The 14,541-nt window shown below is 37.0% G+C and overlaps 1 protein-coding gene and 1 non-coding gene across 2 annotated transcripts in view; both read right to left on the bottom strand.

The window, feature by feature from the left end:
• The window catches only part of LOC138700581 (nephrin-like), a 1,373,770-nt gene that overhangs the window by 236,166 nt on the left and 1,123,063 nt on the right, over positions 1-14,541 (bottom strand). The gene's annotated exons all lie outside the window — the stretch shown is intronic.
• Positions 12,617-12,689, bottom strand: TRNAH-GUG (transfer RNA histidin (anticodon GUG)). Its single transcript has one exon. It is a non-coding gene; the product is annotated as a tRNA-His (tRNA).

The raw sequence follows: 14,541 nt of genomic DNA, 5'->3' as shown, positions 1-14,541 counted from the left end.
ACCCAATATGAGAAAATGCTGGGTAACTTTCGGTGCTGGACCCCGGACTCATTTCACCGGCATTATCACATTCATCTCATTCAGACGCTAAATAACCTAAGATGTTGATAAAGCGTCGTAAAATAACCCACTAAAATAAAAAAAATCATTATCATTAACCCAGAATAAATTATTTATAGTTCCATTCTATACAAACTTTGATTATAATAGTACAGGATGGTTCAAAAGTCTCGATACATTTCCAATAAATCGGCAATATTTTCTTTTTATTTAAGTTTAATCAAGAAGTATGCTTACTATTGAAGAACGAATAACAGTTGTTTCCGCGTAATTGCGATTATTATGATATGAACAAGTGCGTCAGGGGTGTGAACGATAATTTTACACACCAGCACCTACTAGAGCCAATTCATATGTTAGTGAACAAATTCAAAAGAACAGCAATTTTTCTTGATGAAAAGTGTTCCAGCAAACTACAGACCTCTGCAAATGATGTTCCACTTCTTCAGTATGCGACTGAACGCAGTCCAGGCGCGTAGACTCGCCGCCTCAGTAAAGAACTGGACATTCCCAGGATAACAGTCTGGAGAGTTCTGTGGTTTACACTCCACAAACGTGCGTACCATCTGCAAGTGCTACATAATTTAGAACAAGAAGATTATGCTGACCGTCAGGCTATGTGCCATGATCTACTTGAGGCTGATGCTCATGCTGATGAAACTCTAATGAACCATATCCTTTTAAGTGAAGAGGCTACATTTCATATTTGTGGACGTGTGAGTAGGTATAACTGTGGAATATTGGCCGACGAGCAACCTAATGCTACTTATGAATGCCAAAGAGATATGTACATCCAGAATTACTGTCCGTACATCATGTTTCAAGAATCCACAGTCATTGGAGTCACATAATTGAAAATGCTTCAACAATTCCTAGAATCACAGCTTATTCAGGATGGTGTTTTACACTCTGTTCTCTTTCAGCAAGATGGAGCTCCACACCACTTTGCTATGGTTGTGTGTGACTATCGGAATGAAACCTTTCGGGACCAATGATCAGTAGAGTTGCGCCAAGTCTATGGGCGCCACGTTCACCAGACTTAACCCTCACTCATTTTCTTTTTTTTTTTTTTTTTGCTTGGGACTTTATTAATTCCCATGTGTACAAGACAAAGTTTCGTGACCTTCCTAATTTACGGCAACGCATTTACAAAGCAGTAGCAGGTATTACACCACGCAAGCTTCGTAACGCTTTTAGAGCGATAGTGCAACGCTCGGAGCAGTGCTTCGAAATGGAAGGGGGGCAGGTTGAACTGTACTGAATATTGTACATAGACTTCTGACAAATAACATACCTATGTAGAGCTGAGACGAGATGTTATGGCACCAACCTGCGCGAAGTTTTAAATTGCCGGCCAGCAGGGTAGAGGAGTGGGGGTTGTTTGGGTTATGGTTCTCAAGCTCAGAGCGGCAGGCATATCTTTCTAAAAACATTCGTCTTACCATAGTATCACCACTTTCCTACTCAAGAGTCCGAAGGTACCTAATGGAATTACGCCCGCTATTCCATCTTTTTATTTTTATTCTCCGCCCGAATCAGACGACTGATCTGTGCTGGAATCAGATGTCCCTAAGTTTATGGAAATGTTCTCCAAAATACTGTCCATCACGTGCTCACTTTCAATGTAATTGTTCTCTACTTTCTTCACATAATAATACACTAATATCCATTCTTGGAAGAAGCGATTGCAGAGTCGGTCTCTGCTTATGCGTAGCGTAGAAATTATAGATGAGTTTTTTTTAGGGCTTCCTGATCAAAACTGTCTACAGCTGCAACAATCTTCTTCTTCGCCTGTGATTTTTCCGGACTGGATAAAGAATCTGCTGTTCCTGCTTCAATATTTTTCCCTTCTTTCCTGATTCTTGCCAAGGTTCGCTTTGAAATACCAGTGACAGCCAGTATTCTTGCACACACGCTTTTCAATGGAATTGGTATTCCATTTACAGCCTCTTCTGACATGAATTTCCATACATTGTATGCTATTTCATGTCCTTGACTATGAACTACTCTATGATTTCATACCTTAGACAATGCCATAATGAGGGCGCTCAGAAGGACAATGTTTTCAGTAGTAGCAATAGCGGTAGTAGCAGAACGATCTGAACACTCGGAACGTTAGTAACCAACTAATCCAACACCCCTCCATTTGAGTGTGAGGGAGAGTTCAAGCAAACGAACTAAAATGAGTCCCTCGCACTGGTGCCATAATTTCTCGTCTGGGCTCTAACAATCATTAACGTTGGACCATGCTTTCAACAAAATGGCTCGAGAGTTTTGGACCACCCGGTATATATGTTCATGTTTTTCCGAATGTTTCATTTGACTTCAGCAATAATTAATTTGCTACATAAACAAGAGGGAATTATTTGCTTTTGCTCAGTCATCTGGATTATCCCGGTGTAAGAAACCTAACAGAGTACACGATCCCTCTGATCTTACCTATCTGTCCCGACAATTGAACCTGTATTATTTTAGTTCCGAAACGTTGGGAATGTTAAGTTCCAGGACACTTTGGAATACTCGAAAGCTTAATTCTGATTAAGAGGCTTATCTAATATCCGTAAATATAAATTAAGTTGTTATATCGATCATGGAAGTAATCCTCTTGGATATAGCATACATTTTTAGGAAATTCCTGGATACGGAAGAGATATTGAATGAGTGTAGGATGATTAATTTCCCGTTATTGGAAATCCATTAACAGAACACAGAACTTAGATACAAAAATATAACGATACCGTTAGAAGGTTACTGGGTGACGTTTATCGTTTCAGAATAGCCTTTACACTTCGGGAAAGTCCTTACTTCATGTATTTGAACTATAAATCGTATATGATTCATTGCATGCTATTCATTGCCAATTTTTAACCCTACAAATGAAAGGTAAATGCTTTTCTTTATTCCGTCACAAGGTCAAACAGCACTCGAAACGTCAAGTGGAATTTCATTTTCTTGATAGGAGGAATATATTTTTCATTTTGAAACATTTACAAGCGGATATGGCGGAATGTAATTTCCTGTTGTATAGCGGTGAAAATGTGTGATTTGTTTCTGTATCGCTCCATTTACCCCGGCTGTTGGGCTACCTGCAAAATGGTTAGACCCAGATAACAGAGGGAACACACACACCCATACACACATTGCATTTTCAAAATACATTTACACATGCATCCACTGTAGGCTATTAAGCAAATGTATTCAGGAATTCATTTACATTTTGTAATGCATTTCAATGAGTAATAGTTATATCTGTACTTTCATGTAGAAATAAAATATTGCTCGATACAGTGGCGGACAGAGCTTCGTGTTGAGGAACTTGTAGCAAAAGCGGCATGAGTCCAGATGATCGATTGTTGTACAATTCATCATAGAATAATAATCAGCTCTAAATACAGCAAAAAACACGATCTTGCGAAAAACAATATTACCAGATACAAATCGTTTGTTACCTAGCAACTCAAAGAAAGATGAGTAGAACATTTATGGGAAACAAAGGCTTTTGAGAAATTCTATTACACTACAAATCTTAGACTGCCTCCGTGATCTGTTAGTCAGCATGCTGGCTTACAGATCAGGAGGTCCCGGGTTCGATTCCCGGGCTCGGCGCTCGGTGAATTTTTCTTGAAGAAGAAGAATTTCCTGGGTACCTAGAGTCTGGAAATTTGTATGAATGTGAGCGTGATTGTGAGTGTGCCGGGTTATATTAATTAACCAATTATCACAAATACAAATATACATCAGGACTGTCGCTGGGCAGTAACCTCAACACACGTTTCAGCGTCACATTGTTGACAAGTAACTCCATCTGTTAGCACAACCATAAATATGCTATAGAGTTACCAACAACGAAGAAAAAAAAAAAAAAAAAAAAAAAAAAAAAAAAAAAAAAAAAAAACACTGCAAATCTGGCTTCCAGTTTTAGCTTCCTGCAAAACTGACTTCAATAATTTCAAGAAAAAATTGTTCCGCGGCCAGGTATCGAAGCCGGACCTATAATTAATCGCGCCAACGCGCTACTGACGCAGAAACTGTTCATTGACATGAAACCACAATTTAAACCCTTCAGTCCTGAATTTACATTAAGCAAAATTGAAAAAAAAAAAAAAAAAAAAAAAAAAGTCACATAATCATTCTGGGAATCCAAAATTCACAAATCAAGTCTTCACAGAAAATCAAAATTTGGGGACAATTTTGACTCCTGGGGCCCCAAAATTTTAAATTTCATTTTTAATTCAGGTATAGAAATGTTTCAAAAATAATATTCTCCATTTCTATCACATTTAATTTTCAAAATATTTAAAAGTATCGAAGACATTCCAAGAAAGAAAAAAAGGAACAATGTACACTGCAATGTACATTAAGCCTGAAGGGGTTCAAGTCACACAGTATAGTGTGCACTCAATGTTGGCTCATTGACGTCTTGTCAATTTATTTAAGGTATGTGGATATAAATGGAATAATTGGCCCGGGATCTGGTAAAGTTCCTGGACAGTTCAGTCGGTATTTTGTTGGCGCGCTTAGCCAAAGGTCCCGAGTTCGATATCAGGCCCTGGAAGAATTTTCCCCTTGAAATTATTCTAGTACAGGCCTGCAGGACTCGCAAAGTAGGGAAACTATGACGTCAGCCTCACTCCACTTCTATTGGGGATGATCAACTTCCGCCCCGAGAATGAATGTTGATGCAGCCGAGCGTAACTAGAACGCCGTGACCGCACAGGTAGTAAAGGTGGGTGGGGTAAAAGAGGGGAGGAAAGCAGTCGCTCTCAAGAGCTGCAGTTCTGGAGGCCTGTTCTAGTACATTATTTGTTACTAATTTAGTTATGACACCAAGCTCTCTTCATTAACATAAAACTTTTATTTAAATTAATCGATGCTGCAATCAAATACAGATAGAAGAAAGAAATGAGAGGGATTTCGTAAAAGTTACAACAATTTCTTCTAAAAATTTGGTATAAATGCCATGAATTCGCTGCAAGTGAAAAAGTCTTGAAGATATAAAATTTAGTTTCCTCTCCGGCCTTGGAACGAAGTTTCTATTAACAATTCAGACTGTAGCTCGCTGGTATTATTGGTGTAAACCTCTTCCAGGAACCGTTGTGCTTGACCGACTTGTTCTCTCATTATACAAAGTTTCCTAAGTCCTCCAAGTCTGCTCAAGTTCGACGTCAGATCTTTGCTGTGTGGGCTCCAAGTTTTACTTCAAGAGTCCTTCTCTTCAGAGGCGAACTCACAACTATAATACTCGATTCTTTCGGGTCGCATCATTATATGCTTCCCATAAAGGCTTCACTTTTCATTCCCGAACTCTTGTACACCAGAAACTAGTCTTTTATTCTCAGAACTTGATAAAGGAAGAAAGGGATAAAAATTTTATAAAAAACATTACTGCTTCAGTCTTTATTCCGTAACGTCTAAAGTCCAACGTTGTGGAGTAACAGTTATCATGTCTGGTTATAAATCTAGCGGGCCCGGGTTCAAATCCTTGTTGGAACAAGTTACCTGGTTGAGGTTCTTTCCATGGTTTTCTCTCAACACATCAAGAGCAAATGCTGGGTAACTTTCGGCGCTGCACCCTGGACTCATCTCGCTGGCATTATCACCTTCATCTCATTCAGACGCAAGATAATCATAGCAATTTAAATTCAAATTTAAATTCAAATATACAGAATAAAGAAATATAATTACAAAATATACAGAATAAAGAAATATAATTACAAAACAAAACAAAGAGAAATATAACTAAGACAATACAAGCAATATAGAAAGAAGATACAGTAGTATTAACAAAATTTGAGACCGAATGAGCAGCGCTCGTGCTCGGTCGCAGTTCAGATATAATATTAAAATAAAAAATAATAATATAAATAAATAAGTAAAATAAAATAGGAACTAAAATATAATTACAGCAGCAATGGAATTATATAATATAATATTAACACTAGAGAAGAATAATAACTCACGTGAAAAGTAGGACTAATATATATTTCAAAATTATAGAATACAAATATAATATAGGTTGATTAATTCATACACATAGGCTATAAATTTATTTAATCAAATTGAAGATATTAACACGTTTCTAATTTTCTTGTTATATGTTAGTGGGTTACATGTTAGAAGTTCTGGGTGTAATTTAGTTAAAGCATTGTACAACCGAGGGCCAAAATTTATGCTATGCTTTAGACCAGCAGATGTGAGACATTTAGGTTCTACTAATGTTGAATTAATATTTCGTCTTGTGTCATAATTGTGTGTCTGTAATACAAACTTATTACGATTTTTATGATAAAATTTTAACAGCGTATACTTATAAATTTGTTCAATATTAAATACATTAAATTCAGAATAAATTAATTTAGTTGGATAATCGAAACGTTTCTTCAAACAAATTTTAATTATTCGTTTTTGTTGTAAATTTAACGGACTAAGATTAATTTTTGTACTTCCACCCCAAACAATTATACCATACTGAATGATAGACTGAATAATGGCCAAATAAACATTTCGTAGAACTCTAATAGGTAAGTAGCATCGAAGATTAACGAATTTATAAATTGTTTTACGAAGCCTCTTACAAAGATAAGTAATGTGATGAGGCCATTTTAAGTTCTGATCAATAATGATACCCAGATATTTGACATACGTGGCTTCTTTCAAAGGTGGACATTTACAACTTTTGGGATCTAAACAATTTTCACTGTGATAAAGATTGATAAAGAGTCGTAAATGATCAACTAAAAATGGTGTCTAGACGTTTAAGAAAGAAAGCAATAGTGCGAAAAAGTGAAAGAGGATTCACAGGGCCCTATGACTGCGTGAAAATATGTTGTTTTTTTTTATTGTTTTGTACTTTCTTTTCTCCATTGGGGATATGGTTTTTGTAGACTTTCACTGTTATTAAATTCTTTCTCTCTTCCGCTAATTTCACGCATGCACATTGTTCTAGACCAGTGATGTCAATTGATGCTCACAGGAGCAAGCGCGCGCTTTAGAGCTCATGAGAGCCTGAGCGCTTTACACAGAAAAGGAAAGACAGACGAAAGAGGTAGTATATCCCGCTTGGTCGAGCTATATACAGAGATGGCCAGCACTGATTCAATGGATAAAGGGAAGAGAACTTATTAAAACTGTATTCGTCTTAATTTTTTAATATGTCTGAGAAGTATAAGTGCATTATAAGAATGTAAGTTTGTAAGTTTTAATTTTAATGCTCATTTTTCACAAGTTTGATTTTGTATTCAAAAGGAATATATTTTTCAATTTTTTATAGAAAAGCGAAATTTTCAGATATGGGCCTATTTATTTAGCAGCTAGCCTTACATGTACTGAATCAATGTTGTCGTAAATCTAATATACCGTAAATACGTATTGCTGAAGATAGTGTATTACAAATTTGAAAATATTCGCATGGAAAATTAATGCTTGTAAGAAAATGAATTAACAAAGCAACTACAGTTACATCATAAGCAAAAGATACGTGGCCATGTGTTGTAAAAAATGTCAGCTCTATAGCTTCAGCAGATTTCGAGAAAATAATTTAATATTCTGATTATAGGAAGTTGCTCACAAATATCACCTTAAAACATAATGCGATAAGAGTTTTGTTATGTAATATTAGTTACACTTAAAACAGATACAGTACCTAGGTAACTTTGCTTTGTACTATAATATTGTTTTGATTAGTTTATTGATTACTTTTGTAAGGCTAAAGATACCATCAATATAAATTCCAACTTATCATGTCATACTCAATCTCTTTCTTTGGAATATGACTTTCTTTATGAATGATGTGTTTCATCCACTATTACAGTATAATATTATACTACTATGGAATTCAAGTGAATATTCCTTCTTAACTCTCTATTATGTTATTAAGATTTAAAACACAAGTGCAATATTAAGAAATCAGTGTTAGTACTTTCGTTTTACAGACAATATAGATAATATTAAACAGAAAGAAACCATATAAAAATAACGACATAAAATTTCACGTTCCGTTTGAAGTTTGTGCACCAGTGTTCTGTTAATCCAACAGGTTGCTTATTCATATACACAACCCTTCCTCTTTCCATACTTAGCGCTTGCTGCCCGCGCACGACATTAAGGTCAGAAAAATGCGCTTGCTTTGACATCACTGTGCTAGATAATCATAGCAGTTGATAAAGCGTAGTAAATAATCAACTAAAATGGTGTCTAGAGGTTTAAGAAAGAAAGCAATAGTGCGAAAAAGTGAAAGAGGATTCACAGAGCCCTATGATTGCGTGAAAATATCTGTTTTTTTTTTTATTGTTTTGTATTTTTTTTCCATTAGGAATATGGTTTTTGTAGACTTTCACTGTTATTAAATTCTTTCTCTCTTCCGCTAATTTCACGTAAGCACATTCTCTAGTCCATAACTGTTTTCATACAAAACTATATAAATTAATTTAATATATTTTGTACGTAAATAATTAACTCTCAAACTGTTTCCATATTTTTAATTTAATTCATTGTTTTCAATAGATTCTGCATTGGCATTGAAGCTTTAAAATGTGGAAAAATTCAAGAGTTATACAGCATTTTTGACGAGATGAAGTAGTCCCGGCATTGTAACTTCCTTCATAGTATTCAGTTTTATGCAGATAACACTAGCTGGTTATTAGACAGCACGCCTCGCTTATTCACTTATAGTTTAGGAAACTCTCTACAGATGGTAACACGAGTACGCTTTGAAATGTGCAACATCTAGCGGAGACTTTCTGAACTTCATATTACGCTAAAAATGTTACATTTTATCATCAGTTTTAACTTGAACAAAGATGTATTCATCTCGAAATATACTCCCTCCTTTTGTAATCAGTAAACTACTCTGGGGAAATGTCTAAGATTTTTTTGTGAACTGATACGATAATATTGTGGCAGCAGGCCGGAACAATCTGGCCGAGTCGGAGAGTTTCGCGCGCGTGCTTCTGGGGAGAAAGGAGGCGCGCGGGAAGGAAAGCGGCGGGGAGAGGAAACGCAAGCTTCGGCGGGCGCTGGGCCGCGGAGCAGAAGGAGCAAGGGGAGGAATATCTGGAAGTTTCGCAAAGCCACGCGAGCCGATTGTTGCAGAAGCTACGCGACGCAATACATGTACGTGTAATCTAATAAATTAAAAGAGGCGAGAGAGCCGCGAGTCAATTTAGTTTGGTCAGTCAGTTTGTGAATCAGCAGCGAGCGAGTAAGGAAGCTAGCCTTCGAGAATGGGGTTCGACGTGCAGTGAACTTGAGTAAGTGTGGCAGCGTCCAGGCGGAAGAAACACGTCCGGAAGTCTTGGGTTCGACGTGCAGTGAACTTGAGTAACTGTGGCAGTGTCCACGCGGAAGCAACGTGTCCGGAAGTCTTGGGTTCGAAGTGAAATGAACTTTATCTGAAAGACTTGGGTTCGACGTACCGTGAACTTCAGTGAGTGAGCTAGAAGAACTAGCCAAGGCGAACGGAACTGTGAACTGAGAACTGACAGTTTTGTTTTGTAAATAGTGCTTTGTGAACATTAGTTGAGTTTAGGAGTTCATTGTTGTTGTTCTCAATAATCCACGTGAATAGTCATTGTTCTGTGGAGTGCAATAACGACTATTGTGTTGCAGTGTTGAGTGGAATACTCATTGTTGACGGGTGTGTGATTAAAATTAGAAATAAAAACCACATTATTGTTTAATAAAAGTTACAATATGCTATGATACAAGACAAAAATAGTACAGAGTCCCCATAAAAGTTGCAGACCTTTAGGATGGAAAGTAGTAGTGAAAGTGATGGTGTTAGTAGTAGTAGTAGTAGTAGTAGTAGTAGTAGTAGTAGTAGTAGTAGTAGCAGTAGTAGTAGTAGTAGTAGCAGTAGTAGCAATAGTAGTAGTAGTAAGAGTAGAAATAGGAGTAGCAATAGCAGTATCAGCGTAATTGTAGTATTAGTAGTCCGTGGTGCAAAAGCTCTAGACTCTAGAGCAGTAGTGTTAGAGTTGTAAGCTCCAATACCGGTTGTGGAGCTAGATCGGAGCTTGAACTTGCTTATGTCTGTGGAAACACCGGAGCCCGCAATCAGTCTAGTGGAGCGCTCCGCTCCGTTTAGTCCAGGGCTGGGCATCGGAAGCGGAACTAGACTCTAAACGGGGACGCTTAATATTCATCCGTAACTAAATAAACGCTGCGCGGTGTACGGCGGGGAAGAAAGGGGATGAAGAGAAATCATATGGCTCCCCGTGAGAGAGTAGAATCCGCTCTTGTTGCCCAGCTCTGGTTCAGTCCCTGTCTGACATCGCTGCTCTAGAGCAAGACCGTCTAGCCAACTATCAGACTCATCTCCAATTCTTATTTTAACAGAGATGGACATCACATGACCAATAAGCGGTAACATGTCGTCAACACATTATTTTATCCCCAAGTTCGTGTGATGTAAACACGTCCGAAATATTGTAGAAGGGGTGAAATGGATCACATTTACCTCCCTTCCGTTATGCCCATTCTTGAATTAACCGAAATTCAAACAAATTCAGTTCTGATATTATATATTAATTTAGTGACGTAACTGTAGCTGCACATTTCCCATGTAAGTAAGTATCTAAAATACAAATGTATTTTACTGTCTTTCACTACTACAAGCTGCTACTGTGATTATAATCCAACACACTAATACGCTCCACATATCGGGAAAGTCATTAGGCCTGAAAACAGAGAAAGAGAGGGAATACCGTAGTTTGTTTTCGAAACAGATCGATATTATTTCACATTTGGCTATAATAAATTTATTGAAATATATATTTTGTTACAATTCAGGTGTTATCTTTTACCAAACCTTTGTTTTAACCTTCGTCTTAAATGCTCATTATGGAGATCGTACACACACCTTATTTACACTAAGAAATGAGCTTCGTGAAGCAAAGCAGCCAGATTAGCACGAAGGAAGTGAGTAAAGAATTAGCAGCTGAAGAGAAATTGAAACGAATAGTACTATAGTATACAGTTACATGCAATGAATGAGCAGTCAATACCTGTGTGACAGAAGATTACTGAAATTAGGAAGATGAATTTTTCTTCTTTATTTTTTACAGAATGTCACCTAACCAAAAATGAATGTAGGGGAAGATATACTTCAAAATTAAAATCTGAAGTTTAGGTACTTGGAAACGACGAAAGAAACCATAGAGTAATTCTCAGGTATATTAAGAAATATAAGGCGTCACAAACAGTAACCTTATAACTAAACGACATTTCATGCAAGTTGAGAGAATGCGAAGGAATTTCTTTCCACTTCTACTTTCCCAGAGTGCGTCAGCGACAGAGTGGTAGCTATTACCTCATATACTTGCACTCCCCCCCCCCCCCAAGCTGTATACTTCAGAAAATAAAATGTTAAATAAAGTACAGTGGTGGCAAAAATATCGGACCGACCGTTGTAGCTGATTTCAGAGCCTTGTTCACTCCAGAGCACGACAGACTGGTAACTAAGACTTTCGTGGTTCGAATCCTGTCTGGGAAGGAAACTTTTTTTTTGTTCCTTATTCAAATTGATCCCCAATACTTTTCGATTGCTGGTGAAATTCATGTTCTGGGAATAATAAGTTAGTTAAGTAGTAAAATATCGCTGCAATCGAAAAGTATTGGGAATAAATTTGAATAAGGAACAAAAAAAAGTTTCCTTTCTAGGCAGGATTCTAACCATGAAAAAAGTCTTAGTTACCAGTCTATCGTGCTCTGGAGTAAACAAGGCTCAGAAATCAGCTACAAGGGTCGGTCCGGTTTGTTTGCTACTACTGTACTTAAGTAAATATCAAATACAGCCATAAAGATATTTGAGAGTTACATGTTTGAGTATATTTAGTGCCGTTACTTATAAAATTTTCTACTAATAATTAATTAAATTAAGGGGGAGCGACACAGTGCAGATTGTCCTATTCCTTATACTGTAGTGTAGCAACTAGCGGTGGACAAAAGATTTATCTTCTGCCGTCAGTAGCTTTTTAATGTGCCAGTTGTTTGAACAGCAATAAAAATGACATACAAACGCTTAGTGTAGACATACGAAGTATATAGGCCTATTACTGGTACAAATTTTTAATAATGAAATTTTTCAGTGTGTTGAAAGTCAATTAGTCGAACGTTTGTGAGATGGACAATATCATCTTCTCCGTCACTGATGGTAGAGAGTGTGAATAGAGGGGAAAGACCTATCAACCAAATCGAAATGGGGATTAGATATTAATTACAAATTTTAAAATTATTTCCTCAATTTATGGTATTACTTGTTAACACGAGAAACATCCAATCCTCCTTGTTGTTCTCCGAAAATCCATGTGACGTTTAATTAAATTTTCCTAATCTTAAATAAGAAACAACTGACAAGAAATATCAAGAACACAACCTTATTAACAAAATGAAAGATCATGGACGATAAATCATGAATTGTAAGAGTTATGAAGCCTGTAACTTTTTTAGTTCTAATGAAAACAAATTTGTTCTTATTAGTGGTATTATGGATTTATTAATTTGTCCTACGGAATAATCTCTGTAATGTTGACAATTAATATTTCGGGAGAAAAATTTGCTCCGGCGCCGGGGATCGAACCCGGGTCCTTGGTTCCACATACCAAGCGCTCTGACCGCTGAGCTACGCCGAATTCAATCCATAGCACCGGATCGAATCTTCCTTCTTCAGTGTTTACCTTTGTGGCCTGACTCCAAGTTAGGCATATAATATCGATCGTCTGGTTCAAAAGTGCGACAACTAAAAAAAAACAAGTTTTGAGATATCTTCAGTTGAAAGTTTCAAATAAACCACCTAGAAAGGAACAGAGTTCTGGTTCATAATCACAATTAGAAATGAGTCAGTATTCAGGACGAGTATATCACACTCTTCCAGTTCATTATTAATACATTTCGAAATGTAGTAATAATGAATTAATAAAGTCCATAGTTATAATTACTTCTAAAGCAGTTTATTTCGTTTTTTTTTTCTTTTTGGTTATAAATATGAGATCTCAATATTGAATCGGAAAGAGCTCCGAAAGGGGCTTTCAGTAGTATAAATAACTAAAAAACGGCAATTTTTGAGTTGTCGCACTTTTGAACCGGACGATCGATATGTTGACGTATATATCTAGTGTCAACTGCCATTATACTAGGAGCGCACTCAGTTGAGTGACTTATTTGGCCGGGATTCCGCAGTTATGATGCACTGCTAGCTATGGATTTATTAATTTGTCCTACAGAATTATCTCTGTAATGTTGACAATAATTACTATTTGAGTAAAAAAATTCGATCCGGTGCTGTGAATTGAATTCGGCGTAGCTCAGTGGTCAGAGCGCTATGTACGTAGAACCAAGGGCCCGGGTTTGATCCCCGGCGCCGGAGCGAATTTTTCTCCTCAAATATTGTTTTATTAGTGGTATTCTTTGTCGGCGACACTAATAATAATGATGAATTTTATGATACTGTAGAACCATAAGCAAGTGTTAAGAATTCACGCAATTGTAATTGTTACATTAGCTTATACTAGCTTAATTTTGAAAGATCATGCCCTAGAATAAAAACTGTTACATATTTAATCCGCAATAATTATTTTAATTTTCTATATGACGAATTAAGACTGGAGAGTATTGGCGTATGTGGCCAAAGCGGAGCAGTACAAACATTTATAAAGTTAATTAACGAAGGCCACGAGTTTGGAATAATTTTAGAGAGAACAGTGTAACTTTATCAGAATTCTAAACGTACATTTGACAAAATAGGAACTCTAACTATTCGACCTCTCCCCCATTTACCCTCATCGCCCTTACGTATGCCATACACTGTTATTTTGACTTTTGGCATATGACATCTCTGCTACCTCTCCTCCCTTTTCCTCCCGCCACTTTTGCCTGCATGATGTGCTTGTTGTATTTTTGCATTTTCGTCTCCTTACTTCTCTGGTGTGCCACTACTCATTCGCATTCAGTTTGCAAATAAGAGAACAGGGGACATACCTACATAACAGGGATGTCGGAACGGCGGGGGAGGGGGTTGAGGGGAGGGACAAGACCGGGCCACGCGGTGTAATTGAAATAACTTCTCTGCCATGAATTTCAAATTGGACTTCCAGTTAAGTTTTCGTTCTTTCTATATCTCTATCTCTTTCTACCTCGGTCTTTCCTTATTATTCAAGACAAACTCCTGAGAGAAAAAAATGTCTTTCTCTTGCTATCTTAGTTAACTTTTTTTATCTTTCCCTTTTTTTTGCCTTGTTTCTTTCTGTCTCTGCTTGTAACTAACTTGAGTTTATGGTATAGAAAGACATTAGAAGTTGCCTTCTTTTTCGTTTCGCAGTGGTAAATATGCCTACGCGTTTGAATAGGGTCATGATGTTTCTATTTTGTTACAGCAAAGATTCGTTTTCCTGTAACGGATTCTTTTTCCAGAAGCACCTTTCCTTACTTGGTATTGTTCACAAGCGTAAGAAATGTTTCTCTCTGTGTATTTCAAGTCGTTTAAAA

The sequence above is a fragment of the Periplaneta americana genome, chromosome 5 (genome assembly GCF_040183065.1).
Source record: "Periplaneta americana isolate PAMFEO1 chromosome 5, P.americana_PAMFEO1_priV1, whole genome shotgun sequence".
NCBI classification, from domain to species: Eukaryota; Metazoa; Arthropoda; class Insecta; order Blattodea; family Blattidae; genus Periplaneta; species Periplaneta americana.
The sequence above is the reverse complement of the archived record's forward strand: the minus strand, read 5'-3'. Positions and strand labels throughout refer to the sequence as shown.